We start from the raw sequence: 19,615 nt of genomic DNA, 5'->3' as shown, positions 1-19,615 counted from the left end.
ACTTTGTTTTTCCTGCAGTTAACAGTTGCCATACTTTTTTGGTTAGTTTCTTTTTAATAAGTATTGCTAATATGTTCAAAATGTTCTCCATGTATCTGTTAAACATCTAGCTATGTTTTTTCCAAATATCCAAATGTATCCAGTAATCTATCAGTATCTTCCCTTCCCCCACCTCCTCCTTCCCATACCCTCTGTTATCTTGCTTCAGTTTGGATGGGTTGCTCTCTACACCTGGGGCTCAGGTGTCATCTTAGGACATCCTCTTATCAATCTTCTCCTTTGTATTGCTCCTCTGTTTTCTAGAGTCCCTTTGTTCCTTGTTCTTGGCTTAGTCTTTCATTTCACTGAATCATATCCTTCACTATCTACTAAGAAAAGGTGTGTGGGAAGGAAAAATTTTGAGTTCTTACATATCTGAAGATATCTTTATTCCACACTTATCCTTTATTTGGATAAGTACAGAGTTCTAGGATAAAAATAATTTTCCCTCAGAACTTTGGGTGCCCGACACTACTGTCCCACAGCGCCCTGTACTGCTGTTGAGATGCCTGATGCCACAGCTTCCTACTCCGTCACACATGATGTGAAGCTATGAGGTTATTTCTTTTATCCTGGCATTCTGAAATTCAAAATTATTGCCTTGGTATTTTCCCGCCATTCTACTGGACACTTAGTGGGCACTTTCAACTGGGAGATTTATTTCTTTCACGTCTGGGAAATCTTCTTACACTATTATTATTTTAAAAATAGTTTTCTATCCTTTGTTTTCTCTGTCTTCTGAAACTTCAAACAGATATCGGGACTCCTTGAATAATCCTCTAACACTCTTTTCTCTCCTGATTTTCATCTAGCTTTCTCTTCTGCTTTCTGAGAAATTTCAACTTTTTTTCCCTACTCTTTTGTTGAAGCTTTTATTTTAGCTATCACGTTTTAAATTTCGAATTGCTCTTGCTCATTCTCTGATTATTCCTTTTTCATATCACCCTATTCTTTTTCATGAATATGCATCTTCTTTTAGATCTCTGAGGCTATTCATTAAATGTATACATAAAAATTTTAAAAATCTTTTCTTCTCCTTACGCCATCTCTGTTTCCTCTGAGTCCGTTTTCTTTTTTCAACGTCTGTTTGCTTTGGTCTCTGTCTCTCACTTGGGATACTTTCTGCGAATTCCTGGTGATCCCGGGCTGTCCAGTCCCGCGTAACAGCGAGTGTCAGCGTGAGAGGCAGCAGTGCCTGTGGGCAAGGATTTAACTGGCGGTCCTCACTCAGGCTATTTCATTGGGAGACCATGAAAAGTCGCTACTTAGAGGCCTTCTCTCTGGGGCTAGTAAATCTTCTCAGTAAACTATCCTCCACTCTTCTACCCAGGGGATATGTCCCTGACAGTCCTTTGTTGGGTGGGGTAAGGGAAGGAGTCTGGCAGAGGGCCTTACTATTAACTTGTGGATCTACACTTAATCCTTCTGTTTTCAGCCAGGCAGCTGCCCTCTACTGTTGGTGGGATCTCTGAGTTTGGGGATACTCTGGTTCAATTTCTCTAGAGAAAAATCCTCCAGTCTCTGGCAGGGACATAGTTGCCCAACTGTGTGAGATTGGGAGGGGATCTAGAGTTGTAATTTCTCCATGTATGTCTCTCAACCAGTTCCCTAGAGTTTAGCCAATGCCTCAATCTCACTTCTTGCAGGACCTGCTGCCTTTAAGGCCCCTGCCTCTCCGGGCTCTGTGGGAAGAATCTGCTCACTTCTCACCATAGGTTCCTTCTCCAGGTCCTTCCAACTCTTAGTTTTCTCTACTCCACTAATTCAGTTACCATTCCTCCAGCCCTTTCGGTCATCCCCAAATTACTGAACTCTCTGGTCCACTGATGTCCTCATTTCCATTCAATGTATTCTCATGGCTGTATACTTTAAAAAAAATTGCTGGGGCGGGGGGGTTGTCTATGGAGGGAGAGGAGAGAAAGGCATATGATTAATTTGTTATCTCTAACTGAAAGTTCATACCTACTTAAAAGAAGTGTTTCCAGATTTTATTAATAGTACATACTTTATAGAAAATTTGAGCATACATTAAAGCAAATGCTTATGATCCTACCATCCAGAAATAATCAATATTAGCATTTTGGTTATGATACAATTACCCACTTTTTAAAAAGTAAACTTTTTATTTTAATAGTTTTAGATTTATAGTGTGGGGACCTGGAATTGGCCACCCCAAGATATGTCTCTTTGGCGTCAGGATTATTTGAGGCTCATTGCTTTTGATAAACTGTGACAGGCAAGGAGGCTCTGAGGAATGGAACTTGCCCTTTGTTAGGACACTTGTACATTTGTAAGGTAAATCTCTACCTGTAAAAGGTGCCTCCCTCTCTGTACCAGGAAGAAGAAAGGAGATGACCTTCTCTCTAGGAACTCTTAATCAATACCAAAGGCAAGGACTTAAATCTGCATTTTATTGTGCTTCTCTGGTAACCTCCTGTAACTGACTTCCCTCCCCCTCCCAACATTGGCATTTCTTTAAGGATTAAGCATCTTTCCTTAGGCTAGGAACTGATTGCTGCGCTCACCTGTGACTGCCCAGCTCCAGATGATAGACTTGCCTCCTGCTAAGCCCACCGAGATAGCAGACCATTACCTGCTGTGTCCATCAAGCAACGTGCTGACAGGGCAATCTTGTGACTATTGTGGGAGGGACATTTCAATCACATGTGAAACACCCCGTTTGGGGGTATATAACCACTCTGTGCACCCCACTTCTTCGGTGCCCTTTCTTCCTTCAGGAAGAAAGGCCCCGGGCCATGGTTCCTCATAAAGCTTTGTTTAATTTTCTCTTGCTACTCTGTCTCATGTGAATTTAATTTGTTCTCCAGCCAGACGAACCCCCATTTGGGAAGAGGAAATGTCTTCCTCCCCTACAATAGAAAAATCACAAGGCTGGTATGGAGTTCTCAAACTGTGTATATTTCCTGTCCCAGTTCTAAAATCAAGCATTTCTCCAAGATGACCTTGTCATTTTATTGGAGAGTGGTACTGGAAACCAAGATCTGGGTACATTTGTCACAATTAATGAACCAATATTGATACACCATTATTAACTAAATCCAAACTTTATTCATATTTCCTTAGTTTTCCCCCAATGTCCTTTTTCTGTTGCAGGATCACATTCAGGATACTACATTATTTAGTTGTCATATCTCCTTAGGTTCCTCTTGGCTGTGACAGTTTCTCAGACTTTTCTCGTTTTTGATGACTTTAACAGTTTGGGGGAGTACTGGTCAGATATTTTGTAGAATGTCCCTCACTTGGGACTTGTCTGATGGTTTTCTTATGATTAGCCTTGGGTTATGGATTTTTGCAGGAGGAAGACCACAGAGGTGAAGCACCATTCTCATCACATCAGATCAAGGGTACATCCTATCGATATGACCTACTACTGTTGATGCTGACCTTGATCACCTGGCTAAGGTAGTATTTGACAAGTTTCTGCACTGTAAAGTTACTTCCCCCCACACCCCTGTCCATACTTCCTCTGTGGAAGGAAGTTACTATGGGCACCCCACACTTAGGGATTGGGGAGCTATGCTCCACCTCCTTGAAGGCAGAGTATCTACACAAACTATTTGGAATTCTTCTGCATGGGAGATTTATCTATTCTTCCTCAGTTATCTGTTTATTCAATTATTTATTCATATCAGAATGGACTCATGGATATTTATTTTGTCCTTTGGGTTATACTACAATAATAATTTACTTATTTTTTGCTCAAATTGTTCCAGCTTTAGCCATTGGGAACTCTTTCAGTTGGCTCCTATGTCCCTTCATGTTCTCTCCGCCCATCATTGTGCAGTTTTTGAGCACTCTCTTATTGTCTGGCTCTATAACATGTTCCTGGGGACCGGCCCTGTTGCCTAGTGGTTAAGTTCAGTGTGTTCTGCTTCGGTAGCCCAGGTTCAGTTCCCAGGTGAGGACCTACACTACTCGTTGGCGGTCAGGCTGTGGCAGTGACCCACACACAAAATAGAGGACTATTGGCACAGATGTTAGCTTAGGGTAAATTTTCAGCAGAAAACAAACAAACAAAAAGCTCCTGGATCATCCTGCGTATTTCCTCTCCCAGTTCTAAAATCAAGCATTTCTCCAAGGTGACCTAGTCCTTTTGTTGGAGAGTGGTATTAGAAACCAAGATCTGGGTGCTAGGTGTGCTTATTGCTACTGGGATGTCATTGCTTCTAGATCCTCTCAGCTGACATAGCAAGGAAATGGATAGGGGTACATATATCTATAAATATTTCCATGTGTAACCACCTGTACCTACATTAAGTTAAACATGAGTTTCCACTAATGTCTTCAACTCTAATTCACTACTGCATGGATCATTCTAGCCTTCTCCTCTTGTTTATCTGTAAACATCTACTTCAACAATAAGAAACCTGGCTCCCACCATCTGCCATCCATTTACTTAAATATTCAATTCCAGCATACATGTATTGTCAACCACTCACTTTTTAAAAGTAGGAATTTGTTTTAATTGTTCCAAAACTACTTATTTGACATGTCCAAGATTCCATAAAGGACTTTTGGTCCTCACAGTCCCTGATGGGTTCCCAGCCTTCAATTTGCCAAACTAAAATGCCAATTTTCATTTGATGTCGTCTTCAGGCTTTGGGTTGGTTGTTATTCTCTGGCCTCTCCCGTTGAAATGTCCTTCTGGAGGTCTACTGACAAGTGCACCCATCCCAGGCACCCCCTGAGTAACAAACTCCTGGTCTACCAAAATCCACACCCTAAATGGTCGACCAGGCCGTGTAAAAGGCAGGGTTTGCCTTTGCTGGGAGAGGGGAGTGTTCTCTACATTCTTCCTCCCTGTAGACAAAGTTCTCAGAAACCACGTTGGCTGCAATGAGAGATAGAAGTATCCCTTAAATGATGTGTTCTCATGTCACCACACGCCACATTGCCCAAGGAAACACTGCTATAAATAGCATTTGGTCTCCTCCCCAGTCCACCTCAGCCTGGTTAACCAAGTGATGGAGACTCGGTGGGAAGACAAGAAAGCAGAAAAACAGATCGACCAAGAAGAGGAGAGGCAGAAGGGCAATGAGGAAAGAGTTGGTGATAATATTAATAATAATATTTATAATTAATGATTAACAATTATTTACATTTGCAAAGAACTTCCACATGAATGGTCTCATTTAGTTCATTAAGTCTAACAACTCAAAAAAGTATACGTTTTTCTTCATTTAAACTATTTTATAGGTTAAATTGGCTTTTGTGGGTTCTAGATTCGGGCATAGGCATGTGACCCAAGCTGGGCCAATAAGAATTGGCCCTGGGATTATTGCTAAAACTAGTGGGAAAGAACCATGTTCTCTTTCTGTTGGGACTGTAGAATAAGTGGGGGTGGATGTTCACTGTATCTAGTTACTTGTTTGCTCGTTTGTTTATGTGCGTGGAGGAAGAGCTGAAGGAAGTATCCCGAAATGTTAGCATCAATTAATTTTTGGTAGTATAATTGATGATATTTATGGTTTTTACACATTTATGTATTATTTATGTTTTCTATAGTGTATCACATTACATTAACATAAATTTTTCTGTTATAAATTATTTTTAATTATTTTATATTTATGTTATAAAATAATATACATATATGGTAATATATTTATAATATGTTTATCATATACTATTATATAAATAATAGATTCATGCAATTTTTACTCTAATATAAGGCAGAAGTGCTTTAACCCCCTCATGCCCATTTATTCCTTCCCTTGGTGACTGTCTCAAACCCAGTTCCCTATGCCTGGCAGAACATGCCTCCTTAACCCCAGGATGATCCAGCATCCTAGAACAACTTTCTCAAAATAAAGTATTTTACCTTTTCAAAGTATTTGGGAAAAAGAAAAATTTCAAAGTAAAACATTTAGGAACTGAGAGGCTCTCTACTGGTTTTGTGATATCCCGTCAGATCCTAGGCCTCCTCAAAGAACAGAGTGGAGAGAGGCTCTGCTCTCACAGGGCGCTCTCACTCCCAGGCTGGCTGGGGTGGGGGTGAGGGGGGACATGGGGACGAGGCGGGGAGGGGAGGGACACACAACAATGACACACACACCAGGGGCAGATGCCCCGCTTTTACCTGACTTTGTAGTCCTTTTAGAAAGAGCTCAGTGGGGTTTGCACTGGCTTTGATGCTCTCAGTAGCCCCTCCTGAGAGAGAACAGATGGCAAGCCCCACCGAAAGAGGAACAACCCCAGGCCCAGTAAAGCCATTTCCTGGGTTCCCTCCTCCAGTGTCTGCGAGGACTCCTGGGGATTCTACACGGACCGGGATGTTCTCCCTGCCGGTCACCAGCTCAGTCCTGCTCTCTCCCACTGTGGACACAGGCCCCTCCCTCAACTCCCCAAAGCACAGCGGAGGCCCGGCTGCAGCACACAGCAAAACTCCCCATAAACCCTGAAAATGCCATTCATTCCAAATGAAAACCACCGTTTACAAATACAACGACGATGCAGGCCCTGTAGCTTTACATTGTTCTGAACTGCATTGTCTCTTTTCCAGAATAGGTTTAAGTTTTATCCTTGCATAATCCAAAGACCTATTAAAATATTTTCCTAAAAACAAAAAGGATTATTCCCACAAGAGCAATTTGCTTCCACCTCCACAGGAGATGGAGGAACGGGGATAAAACCCCCAACCCGCGCAGTTTAGATTAGCAGTTTGTCCCCTGTTCTCACATTGCAGTTTTCAAAAATAGCAGAGCCCACTTTCTGCACCCTCCAGCGGATACCTATCTGGAAACAAAAGGCGGAGTCTGAAAGAGGGGCAAGGACTTGGCTGGCCGGGGACTATGGGAAAGACTCAAGAGGAGGGACAGAGGTCAGTGGACACAGAAAATGCACGTTTTCTCGAGACTGGGGCTTTACACCTTCAGAGTCAGGTATGGGGAGAGGGCAGGGTGAGTGTTCATTATTTCTTCTTTAAAGGAGGCGCCTGGCATAGACCACTTCTCAGGCCTCTTCCAGCTCCAAACTCTCCACACCTCAAGGAGGTCAGGGAGGCAAGGGGCTGGCTCCCCAGGTGTAGGTTTCCACAGGCCTCTTCCCGGATTGCATCAGTGCTGCCAGAGTGTTCACTCGTTCTCCCACCCCACAGGTGCCTACACCTCCCTCCGCCCCCACCTAAAACTTCTTAGCTTCAGATAACACCCTTTTGTTCTCCTTGTGACTCCACACCCATGGGGAGAGGGAATGAGGAAACCTTCGGGGAAGTGCCACCTATCTGATGAAGGTAAGAGGCTGCCCTGCACGCTGCTGTGCCTTCCAGGGGAGCCTGTTCCCAAGGTTCCCCGCCCAGGTCAGGAGGCGTTTTGGGGCTTGGCTTCCTGGCAGGGGAGGCTTGAAGGCATTGAAGGGGCGGGGGTGCTGAGGAGGGAGGTGAAGGCCCTGGGCTCATAAATCTTCATCTTGGGCATTCATTAGGGTTTTTTTTTTTTTTTTTTTTTTTCCCAGGGAATCCTCCAGGGAAGCGGTGAGTGTCTTCCAGCGGCTTCTCACCAGACTCACGATCAGGTCCACACTTCTTAGCATGGCATCCAGGATTCTGCAGAATCTTGCCTCAGCCTTCCTTGCCAATCCCCTCTTCTGCTCTCTCTCCCCAGACCCACTGAGCTCTAGCTACATAGAACTATTACTATTTCCCTGAACATGCATTTTGACACCTCTGTGACTTCTTTGCATGTACTGTTTCCTCTGCCTGAAGTGCCTGCTGCGGCATGTCTTCTTAAAGAACTCCTATTCACTCTTCAGGACCCTACTAAAAAATCAGACGCCTCTTCAAAGCCTTGCTTGACTCCCCAGACAGGGTTGGTTGCTCTGTGCTCCAAGGCCTAGCATTCCTTCCCTTGTTCCTCACCCAGTAGGATAATTATTAGGATTTGCATGTTTATTTTCTTCCTAGTTGCTCCCCCAGGGCAGGGACTGTGTCATTCATCTTTGTAAACCTGATGCCAGGCCCTAATAATTACTCAGGCAATATTTGTGTAAGGCTAAACACCATTTCTGCTGGATTTGGAGTATTTTTTGAGCAGCATTAAGAGAATTTCTGTCACCATGGACGTCCCCTGGCCCACAGTGACATCTCTGTATTAGTACAGCATCAGTACGGCACTCCTCAGGTAATTTGACGTCTGATTGATTTATTTTACATATTAACCCACTGGGTTTCTGTTACCATCATCAAATGAAGAGACTGAGACGCCAAGAGATTGAGCAACATCGTGTTCGAGGTTACAGTACATGCGCGGCAAAGCTGGGACCTGAACCCAGATGTTCTGGCTGCGAAATCCACAAGATCTGACCACACCAGAGATTCGCAGTAAATGTCCTTTGACTCTGCAGATCAGCATCACCTGGGAACCTGATAGAAATGCAGATTGTCGGGCCCCACCCCAGACCTGCTGAATCAGACGAGGGTAGGCCCAGCAGTCTGTGCGTTAACCAGCCTTGCAGGGGATTCCGCTGCACGCTCGAGTTAGAGAACACCAGCCTACACTGTAGCTGCTCCAGCGGCTTCCCTGGAGCCAGAGGAGGGCGCTCCAAGGCCAACTTTCACCCTTAAACAGTCGTGGCATCTGGGAGGGGCAGGGGTAGCAGGTTGGGGTGGAAGGGAAGAAAACGCCTGGACTGGGAGTTAGAAGCCAGAGTTCTAGTCCCACCAGTTTTGCAGTTATTGGCTGAGTGATTTTGAGCACCTCTCTGGGACTCAGTTTTCTCATCTGTAAAATGAGATGTTGATTAAATGATCTCATCTCTGATTTCCCTTTACATTATGTTGTCCAGCTCTCCTTTGGAATTTGGTGTCTCTGCCAGGAATGGAATGAAGACAGTATGAGTGCTCATTTTTAATGGATTTTTCCCATACTTGGAAATTAATAGCCCCCAATTCCAAATCCTCAGACCAGCTATCCTCTACCTCCTTCCTTAGGGGCAGAAAGTGAGAGCAAACGTTGGAGTTGACTGGTGAAACCATTAAGCAAAAAATAGAAAAGCATTTGATGGTGTTGGTTGGGACTTCCCTCCGCTACCTGGGGCTCCTTCATGTGGGCCTTTTCCCTGATCCCTCAACAGTCACCTGCTTCCCCACTGTGACTCTGCCAGACCCCTTTGCCCACAGACCATCTCCCTGTCACCCCAGAACTCACGTCCTTTCCCTGCTCCTTTCTATGGGGTTGCCCGATTCATAGGCTCTTGCTTCCCCAACATTCTTCAGAGGAGGGAGAGGGGTGATGTGTCAGGGTGACTTACTAGGTGTGCTAGGGGCTTGGTGGCCTGATGAGGAGCCCCACGGACACACTGAAGCCCTATCCTACTGGTTTCGTGTGGACCTGAGGGCCCTCCCCAGGGCGCACCTCAGATGAGGTAGGGCTGTACCCACAGGGTACCCGGTGGGCCCAGCATTGGACTGGCAGCTGGAAAACCTGTCCACATCGGGCTGGAAAGAAGGAAGAATGCTTCTTGCCCCTTTGAGATGATTATGAAAATTTGAGACAAGTAATGGCATCGTAAAAGTAGAGACCTGAATCAGAAAGGTGGGTAGAAGAATTTTAACCACTCAGGACCCGGGTGTCAGCAAGAGAACATGGCTAAACTCTCAAGTCCTCAGCGGCAGTTTTAGAAGTTGGTCAAAGAACCTGTCCCCTTCAGCAAAACCACACATGCCCGATAAACAGCCCGAGTGTCTGTCAAATCAGTATCACGCTCAGAGAGAGACTTTCGGGATGGTTTCCAGAGTCCAGGAAAAGCCTTAAAACGCAGGACAGAGGTGTTGCCAGCAGCCTTGGGTTAAAAGCCAAAGAAAGTGGTTATTAAACAAGGCCCCTGGAAGAGCTGGAGCCAGCGTAGACTGGTCATCAGCTGAAACTCACTGAGGCTGCTCTTTCAGCTGCAAGTGACCCTCTCGGAGAGGCTGCCTACGTCCTGGATAGAGCATCAATGAAGCTCCACATTAATGAAGAATATGTCTGCACTCCAAACTTATCGAACTGTGTACATTAAATATCTTCAGCTTTTGTATCAATCATGTCTCAATAAAGTGGTTTTAAAAGAAAGAATATGTGTGTGAATTTGTGTGTGGTTATGGCTTCTAATATACCCTTTCTATCAACTCACATTCTCAACAGTTATTGATCTCAACCCAGTGCCGTGGAGCCTCGTGTTAACACCTTCGGTGGATGGCTGCTCTCTTTGCCCGTTCTGAGCCTCCCACGGTGGGCCTGGTGGTTGAGTTCAGCCTGGAACCTGGGACCTGCCTCAGTGGCCCTGGACTTCCCGGGATCAGCAGGGCTTGAAGGCCTAGGGAAGATGGAGGCATAAGTCAGGCTTCCTGGGACTGCTCCAGAAGGGCTCTCTCTCCCTCAGTCTGCTCCTCTCCCAGCTCGGCCTGAAATGGGCCTGCTCTCCTGAAAGACTTGGATTAAAGACTTGGATTCTGCATATGTTCAGGATGGGTTTCAACCTCGCTCCTTAGAGTCTCCTAAGCAGCCTACTCTCTAGCTTATACGACTTCACAGACCACTGAGCACTCATTTCTGAGGCTGTCTTCCATCCAAAGACTGGCCAAGTCTGAACACATTGGTCCTCTAGCTGTCCCTGAGGTTGTGCAGGAGAGAGGAGACGTGGGCTGTAGTCTGAACAAGCTGATGCAGTCTAGCTCTGGGCCTTTGGCAGGTCGTTGTGCTTCTCTGGGCCTCAATTTTATCATCTTTAAAATGGGAGTGTTGTTTCAGCTACCCTCTGTGGTCTTCCACCTCTAACATTCTAAAATTCTAGAGCCCATCTTGGCCAAAACAGAAGGCTCAGAGGTCCTGTGCATCACCCCACACATGCCCAGGGAGAGGTAGACGGGGAGTACGTGCAGTATCAGGACAGAGGAGAGGACTCGGCCAGATGAGTACTTTCCCTTCATGGACTTGGATTTGAGAAGCGCCTGTTGGGTGGGGCCTGGCTGGAAGGAGTGAGACAGTCTCCCTCAGACCTCCCCCTGCCTGAGCGGTTGCCTCAGAGGCTGTTACTTAACTCTCCTTACCACTTTCCAGGGTGGGGCAGGGAAGGGCAGATGGGAGCCGCTGATGCAATAGGCAGACGCAAGCCTGTGTTGTTCTTCGAAGACGAAGCAAAGGTCAGCTGGGCTGGGTCTGGCCAACTGGGCTGCAGCTGCAAGGCCCTGCACTTTGCAGAGTTTCATCTTCCTCTTCTCTCCTTGACTCTTTCCCCTTTTAACTTAAGTAGGGTTCACTCTCTGGTCGTCAGAGCGAGTAATTGATACTTTGTGTTAGGATTTACACACAGCCATTCACTTGTGCTCTTTAACCTCTAGTGGAAGAGAATATCCTTGCCTACTAGGAATGCACATGTTCACATGTATGGACACACACATGCTGCACACACCACACACACCCCAAACACACCCACACCACACACACACACACAGTGGAGGCACTCAGAAATGGGATGGTTGTTCTGAGAATCTGCTCCCACCAGACCGTTTTCCCCACGAGATCTTCCAGGAGGAAGCGGATCCAATCAGAGGATCAGAGAGCATCAGAAGATCTGGAAATTTCCTTTGTATAGCCAAAGCTTCAAAATATCCCGTAGGGTATGCCATTTCTATGCAAGGCCCCATCGATCAAATATGAATGAGACTCCAGGCTAGTTTCCCATCTCCCGGGGATCTGGATGCCCAGAACACAATAACTTTTAATCTTTTAAGTTAAAAAAAATAATAATAAAGAGTCTGTGAGGGGGAAAAAAAGAGTAGGTGCATCCAGACCTTGATAAAAGGAAAATTGCTAAATATTGCACTCAAGCTACCTTAACAATGAACAACTACACTTCCATCATAAATTGCAAAGAAGTTGTCTTATCAAATCCATGCTTCAAGGCTGCACATTCCTTGCCAGAGGCTCTGGAAGAAAAGTCTAGTCCAGGTGGGCCCTACGGCACTCATTATTGTAATCATCATAATTTACTTTGTACTTACTATGCGCCGGGCCCTGTGCTATGTGATTAACATGAATTACCACATTTCATCCTCACAAAAACCCTATGACATAGAGTCTCTTATTATCCCTATTTTACAGATGCAGAAACTGAGGCACAAAACCTTAAGAAAATTGCCCAAGGTTACAGAGCTAGTAAGTGGTAGAGCCAAGGGGTCGATGTGGTTCACCTGAGTCTGGAGCCTATGCTCGTAACCATCTGGAAAACTCATATACAAACAGAAGATTTAAGTGGGATAGAACCCTTCAAGTTACAAAAGGATTCACCAGAACGTTCTCTAAATCCCAAATTCCTCTATAGCTTCAGTCAATAAAATCTGTAATTTTATTTTACGGAGTTTGTTTTATGTCCAAATATAAGGAGCTCGTTTTTAAATGTAAAATATAGACTTTTGCTCTCTGGGAAGGGTGACGCCTAAGCCTTCCATCACGTCAGTTAATTCTGATATGATTAATTCTGTTAATAGTTAACTATTGACTTATTAGTACTGAATAACTAAATTTAGAAAGGAGCTTTGAGCAAGATAGTTTAAAATTTAAGTATGAATTTTATAGTTATACATTTGTTTGTATATATTCACACAGAATTGAATTTAATCAAATGGATACGCTGAAAGAGTGAAATTCTAGAGTTATCATAGCAGAGCGGGAGTTGGGGGTTTTCTTCTTGAATCAGCCATCAACTTGATTTATAGATGTTTTATCTCATTAACCTTTATGTCGTGGAGCTAATTAGTGACTCTGGAAACTGCAAAACACACTCGAAGCAATTGCATACCTCTTCAACTCCACCCTCCACCAAATTAAATTGGACCCAATTATTCCGAATCATAGAAGACGTTTTTGAAAGGCTTTGCCTCCTTCATCTGAAATGGCTCCCTGGAATGAAAATCAAACCTGATGTGGATTCTGATTTTCTCTTTTAGCCGCACACCATATTACATCAAAACCATTTGAATCCTTCAGAAGCTCTAGCTTCAGAGAGAAAGAAACATGTGCAGATTGTTGTGATTCTCCCTGTCTGGGTAAAGTTGTCCCAGGACCCTGTGGAGCATCCTGAGGATCTTGCTGCCTGCCTTCTGCCTGCTGGTGAGCATCAGGGTCGCCATGTCGGAACCCAGTCCTGTTCAGGAGGCTGCCATCTTGAGGATGGAGAAGGTCCCTTGGGTACTAACAGCACGACAGGCATCCTTTTGCTTCCCTTTTCCTGTTCTTGTTTCTGGGACCAAGACCCTGAGGCATAAGTAGTTACAGCCTTTCTTCCCTTCCAGTCTTCTGGAGGAGGCTTCTGAGCTGCTTGGCCCTCCGTTCCTTGCAGTTGGATTAAGGTGATGGGCTGGGATGGAAGGATGATAGAAATTAAACAGGCTAAATTAATTTACTATGAAAGAGTGTGAAGCTACTCTCTGGAGAGAGACTGGGCTGGGTGCGGCTGTAGAGTGGGAGATTAGGTGAGAAAAATGGCCACTGTTTCAAGAAAATTAGTAAAGATTTACATTATTTTTAAGGCATTTGGAGTTCAACTTATGTTTCTTTTGACTAGGACACCACATTCAAACAATTTTCTGAGAGAGGAAAGTGATTTGGGTAGAAAAATCAAAGACGACTTACAGTAGGGTTTTCCAAATTTGCATGGTCTTGGAACAGGACTGTGATGCGTAGGGAGTGGTAGAGAGGGGCCTGTGGGATGAAATGTTATCGGATGGGGGCCCTTCACCTCCCTTGGATGTGTGGGTGAAGTTGAGGTTTCTTTTGGGGTGATTTCACATGAATAGCAAATCCCAGTGCTGGTGTAAGGTGACACCAAACTTTCATTTCTTTCCTTGGTTTAGTTTGAAAATGGACTAGATTGTTAGCATATTTAAGAATTTTTGGTGTGGGTTCTTGCTCCTTCAGTGCCAAACTGATGTTCTAATGCCATTTGACATGTCTCCCAGCTGAGTGACTCAGCCCTGGCCTCATGGACCCTCCACAGGCTCTCCCTCCCTCAGGGGTGCAGGTGTGTCCCCACCTCGGTCCAAGGCCAGGAAACTAACCACAATCTCCCGGCTATGAGATGTAGCCTCCTGCCTTGAAGGCAAAACAGGGTGAAACACAGGCAGGCAGGATCCCAAACCACAGAAGCTCGAATTAGGTCATCCTTGTGAACATGACAACTCGCTCGCTGTCTCTCTCGGTCAACAAAAAGAGACATGGACCCATTCAAACACGGCTTTAAGAGACTGATGATTTGCATGCGATGGTGACTTGCCATCCATTGAATGCTATTCCAAGCAACCGAGAAAGTTAATTAGCCATTCTTTTTCACAAGCCAAGAAAGGTGCAATGGCACATTCACACTAACTTATGGCAGGACATTTGAGTGCAGAAATTTAAATCACTTGTCTGGTAGTCAATGAGTACCATGTCTGATTTCTTTTTCCCTCCTCAGATGCACCTGGCAGCTTGGGGGACTGCGTGCTGGGCAGGAACCATCTTTCAAAGCCTCTGGAGAAGTTGCAGAGACACTCACAGGATTGTCCCTCTGTGGGACCGGGCTCTCTGGGACAGTTAGAATTAGGTTGAGGATGAGGTTAGCGGGGAGGAAGCAGTGAGGGAAAATTATTATTCCTTTGAAAATAGTTATTCAGGGGAACTTCGCCATGGCTGGTATGGCCATTAACATGTCATTTTACCAGACGTGGAAGCCAGCCCAAGGCAGAGGTAGGCGAGCCCTTGGGAATGCACACTTACTGTTTACTCAGTTCATTTGCGGGAATCAAGAAAATGCTACTGCCTGATGAGAAAAAGACACTGCTTTAGAAGGCACTCTCCCATGTTCACAGTATGTTTAAAATAATTGCTAGGAGAAAGGGCCCGGCGTTTTGAAGAATCTGTCAGAAATCTTCAGCCTAACTTGTTCCTAGGGCAGGATGAGAATGGATTTATTTAGGCTGAAATCCTAACTTCTACTGTCAAGGTTATCCAGAAAGTCTGGATAATGCTACACACAGGAAAAACAAAAGAAACATTTTCTTTTCTAGGCTGGCTCCCCTGAAGACGAGGAATAAAATCACTACAAATATGAGTTATTGATCCCTTCCTCTAAGGCTAGTTAATAACAAACAGTGTTTGTTCTTTGTAGGATTTAATGTTTCCCCAACTGCTTATATCACATGGATTTTGGACTTTATCTACAAGAGCCATACTGGTTACCTTTGACTGCAGGATATGTCTTACTGACATCTGTTTTAAATGGAGGAGAGAGAAGAGTGCTAGAATTGATCCTGAATGTATTAAATTCTGCCCATTTTAAACATGTTTGAGGCAGCTTCATGAAATCACTCCTATAGAACAGATGAGTTCTTTTTGGAGCTGGGACTTCTCTGTCACCCACGTCCCCACTGGTTGGCTCAGTCCCTGGTTCTTATCGCAGACCTACCTGAGAAGGCCAGTGTATTTTCTTGGCTGTATTTCCACATAGCCTTTTAATCTTCACAGATGAGACAACTTGACACACTTCTGTCTCACATGGCAGTGAATTCTTCTCTCTGCCAGCATCAGGATCAATCTTGTCCTGGGCAGAGGGCTAGAAAGACCTTGGCCCTAGTAGGCAGCATCAAGTAATGATGGTTACTGGCCTCACTCTAGCCTCATGCTCTGGCTCCAGAAACTGGACTCTTACCTCACCCATTTGCTTGACAAATATTTGTTGAGCACCTATTATGTGGCAGGACCACAAGTATGGCAGTAACTAAAACACATGGAAACCCCTGCGCTTCCCTAACTTCAACTCTGTTTTAAGGAACTGAGTTTTGTCCTTTCATTCCCAAGTTTCAACCTGGTTCCCTGATCAGTAAGTCACTTCTTCTAGAACAATGTTTCTCAAACTTTAACGTGCATACAGATCACCTGGGGATCTTGTTAAAGTTCAGATTCTGATTCAGTGGGTCTAGGGTGGGCCCTGAGATTCTGAATTCCTAAGAAGCTCCCAAATGCTACTGCTGCTGCTGCTAGGGATGTTGCCTGGGTTACACTTTGAGCAGCAAGGATATACAGCTAGCAGCATTGGCACCATCTGCGAGTTTGTTAGAAGTGCAGAATCCCAGGCCTCATTTCAGAGCTACTGGCTCAGAATCTGCCCTCTGACAAGATGCCCTGGAGTTGAGAAACAATGACCTAGAACAATGATTCTCAAAGCACACGCAACATCAGAAGCACAAGAGGAGAATTATAAAGTACCTGCGGGTCTCCATCCCCCACCCACTGAATCATATCATCTGGTGGTGAGCACCCCAGTGATTCCGATGGATACAGGTTTGAAAACCTTAAAGGCATTTTTGGAGGTCACTTTCCTAGGTTTGTGGGACTTTACAATGGAAAAAAACCTTGGAGATGATCTGGTAATCATCTGAGATGGTGTGCTCCTCTGATGTTATCATCACACCAGTCCCAGATAAGAAACCAGGGCCAGGTTCTTGACTAGGGTCTCATGGGTGGTGACTGGCGGAGTCGGGCCTTCGGCTTCTTCGAAGTTCTTCTTCCACCACAGCTGCCTCTCCTGCTGCTGCGATGCCGCCCAGCTTCCCACCCACCTCAGGAATGCCTCTCCTTGACCATGACCTAAATCTTCTCTTCCTCCAGCCGAGGGTTTTAGTCCATTATCTCCAAACCTCCACACCCTCACAGCTGCTTTCCTTCAGCCCCACAGATGCCATCCTCTCTCCACCCACGTCACCCACCAACCAAACCACATGTTTAATTGGTTGACTTTCCCCAAAGATCGATTCTGTCAGCCTTTTGATAATGTTTGCGGCTCTCCTTGGGGCAGGTGAAGTATGTGGGGGGGAAGGGTGTTGTCTGCTGGACTTCCATCCATCTTTCAGGAAGGCAATTAAACTTCTTGCTCTTTGTCTTCTCTTTCAGCATCCCTTTCACTAAGTGTTCTGCAACCTTCTGGAATGTATGAGAACACCACCTCTCTTTGCTTGCAGCTTCAAGACTTCCTCACTCTTTCAAACTGGCCATTTTCTTTCCTCCCCTCCCTACCCAGGTAGGTGCTGCTCACCATGCGAAGTTAAATGGACACACCTGGAACTTATGGTCTAAGCTAGGGGTCTTAACTTGGAATCCACAATTCCCTAGCACAATACTTTTCAATCTTGAGGGTACACTAGAATCTCCTAGGGAGTTTAAAAAACCCCGTGTCCAGACTACACTTAGATCAGTTAAATTAACAACTTTGGAGGTGGGAGGCAGGCATCAATAGTTTATAAAGCTCCCTGGGTGATCCCAATGTGCAGCCAAGGTTGAGAACCACTGGAAAGATGAGGTAAAATTGTTTCTGGATGGGTGCACGTGCATTTCCTGGAAAGGTGAGGCCATGGCTTTTAGCAGATCCTCAAAGGCTTCTGTGACAACTTTCTCCTTTCTCCCTCTCCAAGAAGGCTCAGAGACGATCCAAGATCATTAATAAGGAAGATGAACTTACCAATTATTAAGGTGTCGACGAAAATAATCCATAACCAATCTATAAATGAAAATTTGGGTGCATTTATTCTGAGCTTAAATCTTAGGATTATAACCCGGGAGAGTCTTTCCACAAAGGAACAGAGCACTCCAAAGAAGTGGGGGTACACAGGGCGGTTATATACCCTCAAAGAGGGTGTTTCACATATGATTGAAATGTCCCTCCCACAATAGTCACAAGATTGCCCTGTTGGCACAGCACTTGATGGACACAGCAGGTAGTGGGTCTGCTATTTTCGTGGGCGTAGCAGGAGGCAAGTCTATTGTCTCCAGCTGAGTGGTCACAGGTGAGCGCAGCAATCAGCTTCTAGCCTAAGGAAAGATACATAATCCTTAAGAAGTTGCACCTTTATCTCAAGGGCCTTTGTTCTTGCCATAGGGAATCTCTAAAGCAGATATACAATGCATGCTCAACGGCCTCGCTCAGGCCCTTTTGGAAAGACAAGGTCAGGCCGAATTAGGTTTACACCAAATGGCTTCCTCATATATTCCAATATATCCTATTACTTGCCATTTTTATTTGTCAAAGGAAACACCAAATACATGTGTAAACTAAATAACTAGGCATTAACATGCAGACCAGAGGAAATGTCTATCGTTGCTTCACAAGTGAAGGGGGGCTTTGGGAATGTTGTGTTTGGTGGGATGGGACTGTCCCTGCCTCTCTCCCAATTAGCCAGGAAAACGATGTGATTTCAGTTGCTGCCACTACAGAGACTTGATCACATCACTAACTTCCTCCCTGCCCACAGAACCAAGGCCTCACCCCCAGCTATAACATCCTGGTTCCTTCATTCTCTAGCCCCAGTCATCCTTTCTAACTCTCCTCCATCATTTCTTCACCCACTCTGGCCCCAGGAGGATGCTCACCGTTCATGTTTTTCGACACCTTTGTGCCTTTGCTTCATTCTTCCCCTGGTTCCTCCCACTCGCCCTGTCTCAGGTGGAGCTCGGAGGGGAGGTAGGATTGAAGAGACAGAGAGTGGTTGGAGGTAGAGTTCCCTGAGTATGGAAGATGCTCAGTTCATTTTTGTCAAAGTGAGTGGGGCGGCCACCTTGTGTTAGGAGCTCCTGCCTGGAGGACTAGGGGGATGATATACAGAGATTCAGGAGCTCTGGCCCTCAAGGGACTTAGATGCTGGGGAGGAGGCAGACAGTGATCTGAGGAGCGCAGGAAGCATCATAGATGCTCTGAGAGGAATCTGTGGAGGGGAGTTGTGTGGTAGGATGCAGAGTGGAGGGTCAGGAGAGACTGAGTCCAGAAAGGGACTGCTACCCAGCAGGCTCCAGTGAAGAGAGATGGGGCTGAATTAGGAGGGTGAGGCCAAATTATGGAGGGCATTGAATGCCAACCTGAGGATACCCACTGCACACAGACTGAACCTGGTTTGTGCCCCCAGGTCTTCCCAGCTTTTAGTCTCACTTGCTCAGGAAGTCTTTGCTGTAATACTAACCTGTTGAGGCAGAGGACCCAATTTTGAAGCTGTCCCATCCATCTGGAGGTGTCTGAGCTTGTGAACGTGTCAGCTTTTTGGAGGGAGCCCCAGCTTTCTCCTGCAGAGTCTCCCTGCCCCCACTGCCCACGTTCGCAGGCCCCTGGGACACGTCAGGGAGCCAGGATCACTGACCCTGTAGACAAGAACGGTGGCTGTACTTCCCAAACACAAATCAGGCAAGACATAGGTATGTCAGTGTGCTGGACAATGGGCAGTCAGGGACATCTCAGCACAACTCAGGAGGAGGGGAACAGCCTCCAGATCCTCAGGTTTGAATCCCAGTGCTAGCCACTGGGAATGTGGTGGTGACCAATGCAACACAGACACTGTGTCTAAAGCCCTTCAAGAATAGATATGCAATAAATGTTGTTCTTTTCCTCCATCTACTTCCCTGGGCTGAGAATCCAGGTTAAATAGCGGAACCTTCTCCTCCCTTCTACACCCCGGACAAAAGAGGATGTCTGCCCCGTCCCCTAAGGACCACACCCTTTCCACTTGGGCTGCCAGGATGCTCTAATCGTTCTGCACTTTAATAAGCCACAGAGGGCTCATTAT

At 45.5% G+C, this 19,615-nt stretch overlaps 1 long non-coding RNA gene across 1 annotated transcript; it reads left to right on the top strand.

The window, feature by feature from the left end:
- The first annotated feature begins 2,973 nt into the window (after positions 1-2,973).
- LOC102149102 (uncharacterized) lies at positions 2,974-10,109 on the top strand. Its single transcript, XR_011426540.1, has 4 exons — positions 2,974-3,462; positions 6,743-6,877; positions 7,154-7,288; positions 7,510-10,109. It is a non-coding gene; the product is annotated as an uncharacterized lncRNA (long non-coding RNA).
- Positions 10,110-19,615: the final 9,506 nt, after the last annotated feature.

This window comes from Equus caballus, chromosome 15 (assembly GCF_041296265.1).
Source record: "Equus caballus isolate H_3958 breed thoroughbred chromosome 15, TB-T2T, whole genome shotgun sequence".
Lineage (NCBI taxonomy): Eukaryota > Metazoa > Chordata > Mammalia > Perissodactyla > Equidae > Equus > Equus caballus.
Note: the sequence above shows the minus strand (reverse complement) of the source record. Positions and strands in the feature narration are given on the sequence as shown.